This window comes from Pteropus vampyrus, unplaced genomic scaffold, assembly GCF_000151845.1.
Source record: "Pteropus vampyrus isolate Shadow unplaced genomic scaffold, Pvam_2.0 Scaffold145, whole genome shotgun sequence".
NCBI classification, from domain to species: Eukaryota; Metazoa; Chordata; class Mammalia; order Chiroptera; family Pteropodidae; genus Pteropus; species Pteropus vampyrus.
This window is the reverse complement of record NW_011888926.1, coordinates 1,357,553-1,369,629: the sequence shown is the minus strand read 5'-3', so window position 1 is coordinate 1,369,629 and position 12,077 is coordinate 1,357,553. Positions and strand designations below refer to the sequence as shown.

The window sequence follows — 12,077 nt, the reverse complement described above, 5'->3', positions numbered from 1 at the left end:
CCCTCCCTTTTCAACCTGCGAGCGCAGCCCTTTTCTCATTGGCTAAAACCGAACGCCACGCCCCCAAACTCAGTGGGTGGGCGAGAGCGGCCGGCGCGGGCTGCGCATGCTCGCTCGCGCAAACGCAAGCTCGCCCGTTGGGCGTCCTGCTGGCGATGGCGCCGCCAGGGGGCGCTCGGGCCCCAGGCTGGCCGCTGACCGCCGGACGCTGGACCGCGTGCTGGCGCCGTTGGCGCGGGGCAGTGGAACCGCCGCCTGGGCTCGGGCGTCCTGCCCGCGAGCTGGCCGCGCCGCTCCTGTGGTAGCGCCCTTTGGCACGCTGGCCGAGCCGAGCTTCCCCTGTCAGCTTCCGGGGCGGGGACCGCGGGCCGTAAGGTGACGGCTGCGGCAGGTAATGGCGCCTGGGGTACCGTGGCGCTGACCTGGCCCCTCTGCGGCCCTCCTGCAGTTCTTCTCCCACTATGAACCAACTCTTTAGAAGCGCGGTGTAGATGTGAAAGCGCTTTCCTGGCCTTTGTTTCTGGGCGCTTTTCCACTTATGGGGGGGGTGGGTTATATCATTAACCCTATTTTGGACAAGGATATTTCCATCCCAAACTCTGGATCTCTGTAAAAATCAGCCCAGAGTTTTGGAGCTGGGAGGAGACTTAGAGCGTCCATTCTGGGTATTCGTTTCTTTCTTGGCATTTTCCTGCTGAGATTATCTCTGAACATGAGGGCAGCTTACAAGTGTGAAGGAAAAATAACAACAACATGACAGGCGGTGCCTTAGCTAGAGTTACCTAGTCTTGCGTTATCTGATAGATCAGGTAGGTATTGTGAGCATCCCCATTCACCAGGTGAGGAAACTGAGGTGGTGCAGAGTCTAGATCACTTGCTCTGTTAGGTTCTCCCCGCTCCACTGACTCCTGCCTGGGGTTCAGGGTCTTTTCTGAAAGTGCAGTTGACAGGTAGCTTGTGAGTGTTGGGGAAGGAGCAGGGGCCAGGGCTGAGCTGAGCTCTGAGTCTGGGGCTAGCGTGGAGTATGGCCCTGTGTCTAGCCTAGTCTTTCCCATCTTAAAGGTTTTAAATTTGAGATTTTATTCTCCCTTTATTACCTTTTAAAACGCATTTGCACGTGTAAATGAGTTATACAAAAGAAAGCATGTAACATATGTAAATGATAAAGCATGATAATAAAATGGAAACTTTTGAACCCTGGTACCCAACTTAAGAAATGGCAATATAATTAAGGTTTCTATAAAGCATGCTCTGTACCTCGTAACCACTGTTTTAAGCTCTGAAGGCACATTACCTTGTTTAAGCCTCACAACACACCTGTGAGGTAAGTGCTGTTATGCCCACTTTACAGCAGCAAAAACTGAGACACAGACTGAGTTGCTTTGACAGCATTGGTTTGAGATCCAGGTAGCTGGCTCCAGAGACTGCGCTCTACCTCTGATGGCACCTATACGATATCTACTTGTGTAATTCTAACCTGGTGCATGCTCCTGCCTCTCCAGGAGTAACCACTATCATGAATTTAGTGTTTAATCTTCCTTTTCATTAAAAAAAAGGGAGGCCTCTAAAACAACCCACGAACTGGGAGAAAATATTTGCAGATCATATATTTCATAAAGGACTCGTATCTGGAATATGTATAAGGTTCTTACAACTCAATAATAAAAAGACAAATAGCTCAATTAAAAACGAGCAAAGGTGACACCAAATGCTGATGAGGATGTGAAGTAGCAGGAATTCTCAATCACTGTTGTTGGTGAGAATGCGAAATCATATGGCCGCTTTGGAAGACAGTTTGTCAGTTTCTTACAGAACTAAACATTCTTAACATATGATCCAGCCATCACACTGCTTGGTATTACCCAAATGAATTGAAATTATGTCCACAGAGAATCTGCACATAGATGTTTATGTGAGTAATTGCCAGAACTTGGAAGCAACCAAGAAGTCTATTAGCGGGTGAATGAATAAACTGTGGTACGTACAATGAGATACTCTTCAGTGCTAGAAAGAAATGAGCTATCAAGCCCTTAAGACATGAAGGAAACGTAAATGGATATAACCAAGTGAAAGAAGCCAGTCTGAAAAGGGTACATAGTGTGTGATTCTAGCTATATGACATACTGGAAGAAGGCAAATGGAAAGATCATTGGTGACCAGAGGCTGAGTTGAATAGGTGCAATGCAGGGTTTTAGGGCAGTGAGACCATGCTGTACGATACTGCAGTGATGGATACGTGTCATTATACATTTGTCCAAACCCACAGAGTGAACCGTAATGTGAACTATGGACTTTGGTTGACAATGATGTCAGCATAGGTTCATTGGTTGTAACAAACGTACCACTCTGGTGGGGGCTCTTGGTAGTGGGGGAGGCTGTGAATGTGTGTGTCACTGTGTGTGTGGGAGGGAGGGTATATGGGAACTCTGTATTTTGCATTCAGTTTTGCTGTGAACCTAAAACTGCTCTAAAAAATAAAATATTTTTTCACTGGAAAAGGATTCGAATAGCTATTTCTCCAAAGTAGATATAGAAATGACCAATAAATACATGAAAAGACACCCATCATCTTTAGTCATTAGGTAAAAGTCTAAACCATAAGATACCATTTCTCACCAAAAATACCCAGAATAAAAAAGACAATATCAGTGTTGGTGAGGAAGTGGAGAAATTGGAATCCTCATACGTTGCTGGGAATATAAAATGGTACAGCCACTTTGGAAAACAGTCTGACGGTTTTTTAAAAAGTTAAACATAGACTTACTATATGATCCAGCAAATCCAGCCCTACATATTTACCCAGGAGAAATGAAAGCAGTTTTCCACACAAAGACTTGTATGCAAATGGTCATAGCAGCATTATTTACAATAACCAAAAATAGAAACAACTCAAAAGTCCATCAGGTACATGGACAAGAAAAAAAAAGTAGATAAACAAAATGTGCTGTATTCATACAGCAGAATACTCTTCAGCCAGGATGCTACCTGGAAACATTATGCTAAGTGCAAGAAGCTAGACACAGAACGTATATCAAATGATTCCGTGTATACAAAAGGTTCAGAAAAGGCAAATCTATACAAGCAGAAAATAGATTAGTGGTTGTGAGGGGCTGAAGTGGAAATGAGTGGATGTAGCGTGATGTTTCTATTTAGGCTGATGGAAATAATGATAATGTGCAACTTCGTAAACACTAAATTTAATTGTAAAATGTTAAACTTAATTGTACACTTAAATAGATGAAGGATAAGGTATATGGTATGTAAATTATATCTCAATAAAGCTGTTGAAAAAAGTCTCTGATGATTTTCAAATATGTAGAGTCCAGTGTATTTTAATGATACTTTCTTGTTCTCATCACACTAAAAAAGAAAATCTCCTACTTGTCCTTATTAAAAACAATGATTTTAGAAAATTGGGGAAGGACAGCGCAATACAGAAAGTGAATATCCTCTATAGAATTAGAGGCAATGTGGTGATACGGTGAGAAGAATTTAGAGTCAGTCCCTGATACCAGTTCCAAGCTGATGTCAAGTTTGCCTTTAACAGAAGTCTTGATTTCTCTGATGCCCAGGAGTGCAATTGCTCGGCCATATATTTGCTGCACATTTAGTTGTCGAAGAAACTAGCAAATCGTTTTCCAGGGCAACTGTACAATTTTACATTCCCATTAGTAAGGTGTGAGTGAGATCCAGTTTCTCCACATCCTCTTTCTGCATTTGGTATGGCAACAGCCATTCTGTAGGGATATCTCGTTTTAATTGCATTTCCCTAAGGGTTAGTGATGTTTTTAAACAGCCTTTCACACACTTATTTCCCATGTTATAGTCTCTCTAGTGAAATGTCTTTTCATATCTGTTGCCCATTTTCCAATTAGATTATTTGTTAACCTGTTGAGTTTTGAGAGTTCTTTATACATTCTAGATACTAGTCATTTGTCAGATATGTGGGTTGCAAATATTTTCCCTCACTCCATAGCTTTATTTTTAATCTCTTCAACAGGATTTTTCACAGAGCAAAAGTTTAATTTTGACGAAAGCCAATTTATAATTTTTTTCCTTTTATGGATTGCACTGTTGCTGTCAAATTTAAAAACCTTTTGCCTATCCTTAAGTCCAGAAGATATTCTATGATTTAAAAAAAAAAAAAGTTTTATGTTTTTCATTTAAGTACCTGATCTATTTAGAGTTAATTTTTGTATAAGGTGTTAGATTTAGGTGAAAGTTCAGATGTTCAATTACTCCAGAACCATTTGTTAAAAAGCCAGCTTTTCTCCCTCGAATTGCTTTTGGACCCTTATTAAAAGTCAGTTGATCATATCAGTTGGTGACAAATTCTCTCAGTTTCCCTTTATCTGAGAATTTCCTGATTTTCTCCCAGCATTCCTGAAGGATATTTTCATTGGATATGAGTCTGGTTTAACAGTTCAACACTTAAAAAATTGTTCCTTCTGGCCTCTCTGGCCTCTGATGAGAAATCAGCTGTCATTTAAATTGATTTTCCCATATAGGTATGGTGTTATTTTTCTCTGGCTACTCTCAAGATTTCTTCTTTAGTTTTTAGAAGTTTGACTATGATGTATCTTGATGTAGACTTGTTTGGATTTATCTCGCTTGGGATTTGCTCAGCTTCTCGGGTCTGTCATTTTATGCCTTTTACAAAATTTGGAAAGTTTTCTTTCAGCGTTTTTTTCAGCCCTGCCCTCTCTCTCCTCTCCTCGCACGCTGCTTGATCTTTTTAAGTCCCACAGCTCTCGGAGGCTCTGCTCATTTTTTCCTCAGTCTGTTTTTTCTGTTATTCAGATTGGGTAAATTCCACTGTTTTATATTCTAGTTTGCTGGTTCTTTTCTCTCTTTTTGGCCTATGAACCCATTCACTGAGTTTTTTTATTTCAGTTCTTGTTCTAAAATTTCCACCTGGTTCTTCCTTATATTTAACGTTTCTCTCAGGAGACTCTGTTTTATTTTGTTTCAGGCATGTTCATAATTGCTTGTCGAAGCATGTTTATAATTCTATCATATCTGTCATCTTGCTGTTGGCACCTAATGACTGTCTTTCGTTTTTCATTCCGTTTTAGATGCTCCTTGTTTTCGGTATGATGAGTGATTTTTCTATTGAAACTCGGGACATTTTGGGTATTATATTATGAAGCCCTAGGTCTTAAGTAAACTTTCTCTTTTAACTGGCTTCCTTCGACACCAGCAGGGGAAGTAGACGAGCTTCCTTGTTACTGTGAGTGGGGGTAGAAGTTCAGGTTCTCCACGCAGCCTCAGTTGACACTAAGGGCTGGGGGCCCTGCCTAGTGACTAGCTCCCCGCTGGTCTTCCCCTGATGCCTCTCTGGCTGGCGGGAGTAGGAGCGCCTCATTACTGTTCCTCCTCCCTGGCCTTTGCACCCACACCGTGGGAGCGAAGTTTGCCAGTTCCTACAAAGCATGGGCCTAAGAGGTCGTCAGGAGAACAGAGTAGTGGACAGGACTCGGGGACTCTGGCCCTGCCACTCATCCACTGCGTGACTATGGCATGCCTTTCCCAGACATTGCGTGCATGGTGTTCTCTGCCACCCACTGAGCCAAATACAGAGGACATAGAGAAGATAGACATGTGGTCCCTGTCTTTATGAAGCCTTGGGAATGCAAACGCTCCTGGCATCTGGGCAAAATTTTGGATTGGGGCTGAAGGGTAACAATGGCTCAGTTACTTGTTATTCATTTCTCACTAACTTGATGAGTTGAGGGCTTGGAGTTAAAATTTTTGTTTTAAGTCAAGAAATAGGCCATTTCACTGTTTCTTACACATTTGAGTTCGTGGACTGAGCTTTTGGGGAGGAAGGATTTTATTTATATATCTGAATCCTACCCTACCTGTTGTGTTGCAGCTTGTCCTTTTCACTAAATGTCCCCAAAATGCTTCTGTCAGGTTATATAGACCTGCCTCATTTTAGTTCCGTCATTTTTGATATGGACATATCATATTTTTGTTGGTCCTCTATTCATAGATCTGGCTAGTTTCCAATTCAATGCAATTAAAAACAAAGAACATCCTCATTCACATCTCCTTTATGCCTCTTTGAATATTTCTCTGGAATAGAGAACTAGAAGTAGAATTGCTGAAGCAAAAAGGTACGTACATTTTAAGTAGATATTGCCGAATTGCCCCGTCACTCACTGGAGGTTGAAAGGTCTGGCTCCTTATACCCACTTCGGTATTTAATTTATTGGTTTCAGATTTTTGCCAATGTAAGGGGAGAAAGTAATAGCTCCTTGTTGTCTTAATTTTCATGATTACCAATGAAATTGAGCTTTTTATGTGTCCACTTATATTTTTTCATATTCTTTGCTTTTTTTTCCTATTTCATTGTATTACTGATCTGTAGGAATGCTTTATATAGTCTCTATATTAATCCTTTGCCATATATTCTGCAAATACCACATTCCTTGTTTGTTTTCAACTTTGTTTCAGCTTTGTCATATAGAAATTTAAATATTTATGCAGAATAAATATTTGTGTCTTATTTAAGGTCTCTCTTAAGGTTACAAACATGTTCTTTTAAAAAATACTTAGATTTTTTTTAGCATTTATCATTTTATATTAATCTAGATTTTTGGTGCATTTTAGTAGTATAAATAGAAATCAATCTTTTTAAAAAAATAGATAATCATTTATCCTAACTCCTTTTCTCATATAAGCAAAATATGTATTTATCATATTCTAAGGCTCTAAAAACATACGGGTCAATTTCTGTTCCATTGAGTTATCTATTTTAGTCAGTACCACCCAATTTTAATTAGGTGTATTTTGGTATCCCTAAAACAAGTCTTATTTTTCAAAAATTTTTGGCAATTTTGTGCATTTTTAAAACTACATTAATTTTAAAATCAGCTTGTCACTTTTTAAAAAATAATCTTATAAGAATTTTGATTGAGATTGCATTGAATATAGAAATGACATCTTTATGCACGTGAATCTTCAAAACAAGGAACACAGCATGTTTCACACATAGCATGTGTATGTGTATTCGGTCCCTAACAAAACACAAGACTTCTGTATTAGGGAACAGAGCATTTGCTATTCACAGAGCATCTTATACCTGTTTCCCACACTCATTCTATTTTCTGCTGTGTCTAGCCTACTAGTAAGCCCATCAGTGCGTTCCTAATGCAGTATATTGTATTTTGTATTCTAGAATGTTTATTTATTGTTATGAACAAATTACCTGAAAACTTAGCAGCTAAAAACAATAAATATTTATTATCTCACAGTTTGTGTGGGCCAGAAATCCGGATGAAGCTTGTTAGAGTGTCTCTGGCTTGAGGTCCCATATGAGGTGGCTATCACAGGTTCTTGGTATTTTCATATGAACTTTAGAAACAGCATCTCGATCTCGACAACAAAAAAGTTTGCTGGGATTTTTATTGCTGAATCTTTAGATCAATTTGAGGGTAGAATTGACTTTTTTTTTTTTTTTTTTTTTTTTTTAGAGTTGACATCTTAACAATGTTGAATTTTCTAATCCATGACCATGGTATATCTCTTCATTTATTTAGGTCTTCTTTAATTTCTCTTGGTAATGTTATGTACTTTTTAAATATACAGGCCATCGCACACATCTTTTGTCAGATTTCTCCGGAAGTATTTCATATTTTTGGTATTATGACAAAAAGTATTTTTAAAAATTTTAATTCCCAATTGTTCATTACTATTATATAGAACTAGAATTTTTATTTTTAGAGTGGTTTTAGGTTTACGACCAATATAATTGACTTTTGTAATTGATCTTACATCCTTCCACCTTGTTAAACTGTAGTAGCTTTTTAGATGATTCCATAGTTTTATATACAGCCATGTTGTCTGCAAATAAAGACAATTTTACTTCTTCCTTTCCAATCTGGTTGCCTTTTACTTCTTTTTTAACTTAGTTCACTGGCTAAAACTTCTAGTACAATGTTGTATAGAAGTCATGAGGGCAGACATCCTTATCTTATTTCTGAACTTAGGGAGAAAGCATTCAGTATTTTACTGTTGAGTATATTATTAACTCTAGGGTTTTCATAGACATCCTTCATCAGGTCGAGGATGTTCCCAACTACTCCTAGTTTGTTGAGAGTTTCTTCAGGAACAGATGTTGATTTTGTTTAATACTCTTTATACATCTATGGAGATAATCATATGATTTTGCTTTTTCAGTCTGTTGATATGATGAATTATATGGATTGATTTTTCAATGTTGAACCAACCTTGCATTCCTGAAGACAAACTCCTTTGGTAATGATGTATTATCCCTTTTATATGTTTAGGTTTCAATTTGATAAGATTTCATTGATAATGTTTGTATCTATATTTATAAGGGATGTTGAGCTGTAGTTTTCTTTCAATCTTAGTCTGGTTTCGGTATCAAATGAAGCTCCCCTCACAGAATGAGTTGGGAAGTATTCTCTCTTGCTTTTCTGGAAGAGTTTGTGTAAAATTTATATTCTGTCTTCCTTAAAAGTTTGGTAGAATTCACTAGTGAAGCTAAACGAGCTTGGAATTTTCTTCGTGGGAAAGTTAAATAAATTCAATATCTTTAATAGATAGATATAAGATTGTTCAGGTTGTATAATTCCTCTTGCATGAGCTTTGGTACTTTGTGTCTTTTAAAGATTTTGTCCACTTCATGTATATTGTCAAACTTATTGGCATAATGTTCAAAAGTACTCCCTTATTATTATTTTAGTATCTACAGAATCTGTGTCAAAGTCATCTTCATCATTTTTGGTATGGATCATTTGTGTCTTATTTCTTTTTTTCCTAATCTAGTCTACCTAGAGGATTATATACTTTGTTGATCTCACAAAACCAGCCTTTGATTTTATTGATTTTTTTCTATTGATTTTCTATTTTCCATTTTATTTATTCCCACTCTGATCTTTATTTCCTTTCTTGCACTTTTGTGGGTTTTATTTGTTCTTTCATTTCTATTTTCTTAAGGTAAAAACTGCAGCCATTGATTTGAGACCTCACTTTCTAATATAGGTATTTTAGTGCTATAAGTTTTCCTCTATGTACTGCTTTAGCTGAGTCCCCCCAATTTTGATATTTTTTCATTTTCATTCATTTCAAAATACTTTCTGATTTCCTTTTGACTTTTTATTTTACCCATATGTTATTTAAAGGTGTATCGTTTAGTTTCTAAATATTTTGGGACTTTCCAGGGACCTTTCTGTTACTGATTTCTAATTTAATTCCATTGTGGACAAATAATGTACTTAGTCTTTTAAAATCTATTGAGATTTGTTTTATGGTTGAGAATATGATGTATCATGGTTAATGTTTCATGTATATGTGAAATTCAGGCATTGCTCAGTTTTAACCATCCATAGTTTTATAATTATCATTTAGTTACATTTATAGTAATTTGGAGAGGGTAGAAATTATTGTCTTGAATTAGAAGATATCCATTTGATGTCTTCAAGCATCTCAAAGGAAGTCTCTGCATCCTGTTTATCTTTCTATCCCCTTGGTATTATTCCTGGCGCAAAATGGGAGCTCAGCAGACTCTGGTTGTATGAATGAATGACACTTAGAAATTGTCAGGCTGTGTCCTTGTTTTTGATTCAGAAAACATGCTTCTTGTGTTATGTGACAAGACTGAATCTCACACACCTTTGTGTCTCTGTGTCCCTACAGGACTTCATACAGAGCTTGGCACATTGTAGGTGCTCAGGTGGTATCAACGGCATTGAACGGAACTGAAGAGATACCTGCAAAGGTGCTGCCTCTGACTTGGGGAGGTTTAAAGTCATCATGAGGCGATCGACATACTGCTCTGGCCAAGGTTGGAGAGGGCGTCCTGTCATAAAGCTCCCTAAAACGTGATGTCACACACAGAGACCACTCTCCTTGCAAAAGGGAGGGGCTGTACACTGGACTCCCAGACTTAACTGGCTCCAGTGCCCTTCTCAGGCTCGGTCCTGGGGCCTGGAGGTGAGTCGGCTGCTGGACACTGATATGATCGAAGGATACTCTGCAGATCACTGACGTCATCAGGGTTGGCATAGCTGGAAAGTAGGCTTGAAGGCTCCCTCAATAAGGTAAGAATTGTCTTTGACTCCTAGCCTACGTTTTTGGCTTCCTTCCCTACTTGGCATCACCTTTCTCCCCCTCTTCTCTTCTCCCTCAGGACTCATTTTCACCCCTTTCCTCCTTTAAACATCCACTCAGAAAAAAGGGGGGGGGTTTCCAGACAGGATGTTTCTAGGAGGCTAGGGATTTCCCCTAGTCTTCTCGAAATTATTCTCGAAATATTGAATAACCCAGAAAGCACTTTAAAGTTTTGGAAGTTTCTAGTCATTATTATTTACTATTATAATGTTCTACCAAGGCCTGAGAACATGTTACGCCAAATGTCCAACACAGCCTCACCTTTCTCTTTAATTCTACCCCACCCCCCTTTTCCCATTTGGTGCCCTGGGACTTAACCTTTTCAGCTCTGAGGGCATTGGAACCATCTTTTGTTTGGCACCCTGAGGTCTTAGGAGGAATTTCTAAGCATTTTCTGAGCTCCAAGGGTTAGCCCACTGCATCCTGAGTTCGACCTCTGTTTGTGACCAGCAGGCCATCCCCTGCTGAGCCCTGCCTGTGGGGTTCCTTGCCACCCCGCCCCCACCCCAACGTGACTCCTGCAAGCCCTGTGGTTCAGGAACACGGGGCTCCTGGGCCTGTGAGAGACACTGACTGTTACCCACCTACCTTTTCTTCTTAGACTGAAAATGGTGTTCGGTCTGTGCCACCAGAGAGAGAGGTAATGTTTAGGTGGGCCCTGTCACCGCATCCCGATAACCAGGAAAGGGAAACCCCACTTGGACCCAAGAGGAAGGGAAAACAGGGTTCTCCGTGCCCCTTTCCCTGACTGTTACAATGTCCCTGGAACTCAGGGTCCGGGTAGAGGCCCTGGTCCTGGTGGGTGGAACATGAATCTGTCAGCTCAGAGTGAGGAGGACTTTGAGGAGCTGCGGGGGGTGGGGCTAATCCAGCGCCAAATGCGCATCTCTGAATAGAAGCCAAGGCCTGGTCCCTGCCTTCTGGCTGGAGGGCCAAGATGGACCCAAGGAAAGAAGGAAAGGAGAGGGGCAGGGCTGGGGGCCCCTCTGTGCTCCAGGCTCCACGTCTGGCTTTGGAAGTGGCAGAGGCGCAGTCATGCCGGCCAGTCAGCGGGGAGCCCAGGCCGAGCTCCTGCTACCTACCGCGGACAAATGTGTCCACCACAGCGTGGACGGGCTGCGCCCTGACGGAGCGGATCCTGGGGCCTGGACTGGGGAGGAAAGCTAGTCCTCACCGGGAGGGCACGAGAGACCCCAGCCTCACGTTCAGCTCTGCTTTCTTTCCAGGCTCTTCAAGTCCCTGTACGTGGTGCAGATCTTCATCCTCGCAGGTGAGGGCCTGGGCGCTGGGGAGGGTTGGGGAGGGCGGGTTGAGGACACCGGCTCTTCCCTCAGAGCCCCCCCAGTCTCCAGCTGCCCCCCAGGGCTCCCAGAGGCCCCCTCCCGAGGCTGCCACGTACCTGGCTCCCCCGGGGCTGGCCACACCGCTCAGAGCCCCGGCCGGCCTTTTTCCTCCCTTCCTTCCCTCTGCACCTTCAGAGTGAACCCAGGATTTGAGCCCATGTCTAACTCTAAAACCCACTCTACCCCCCGCAAAGAAAACCCTCCACAAACAGACCAAAAAACCCACACAACCTAATTAGGTCCCAAAGCAATGGTTTTCAAAGTTTTGCTTGTATATCCTTTGAAAAACTATATATCCCCTCACCCATTCTAAGTTAATATCTAATACCTTTCATCACGAGTTTAAATAGCTTAAAAGGATATGACTTCCGGCATACTGTAAACACTGACACTTTAAAATGATCACATCGCTCTCGGAAGTGTTTTTACTGGTCTTTCCTCTCCTCCCTGCAGGAGGGCTGTACTACTACTTGCAGAGGTCCGTAGAGAAAACAGCCCCTGCCCACGAGGTTGCTGGGGCGTCCTTGCAGGTAGGGACCTGCGACAGGGCCCGGAGGCCGGGACTCGCTCCTGGCCCTCAGATGGCCAACCAAC

General features: G+C 41.2%; 2 long non-coding RNA genes across 3 annotated transcripts; one reads left to right on the top strand and one right to left on the bottom strand.

Moving 5' to 3' along the window:
* Nucleotides 1–171: 171 nt before the first annotated feature.
* LOC111745020 lies at nucleotides 172–12,072 on the top strand. 2 transcript variants are annotated; one of them, XR_002782457.1, is made up of 5 exons: nucleotides 172–391; nucleotides 9,667–10,070; nucleotides 10,742–10,780; nucleotides 11,367–11,410; nucleotides 11,937–12,072. It is a non-coding gene; the product is annotated as an uncharacterized LOC111745020 (long non-coding RNA). The 2 variants fall into 2 exon arrangements; XR_002782456.1 differs by lacking the exon at nucleotides 172–391 and having other exon boundaries at nucleotides 9,522–10,070.
* Nucleotides 10,304–11,948, bottom strand: LOC111745021. The gene is made up of 2 exons (XR_002782458.1): nucleotides 11,812–11,948; nucleotides 10,304–11,425 (listed from the first exon to the last, which is right to left on the bottom strand). It is a non-coding gene; the product is annotated as an uncharacterized LOC111745021 (long non-coding RNA).
* Nucleotides 12,073–12,077: the final 5 nt, after the last annotated feature.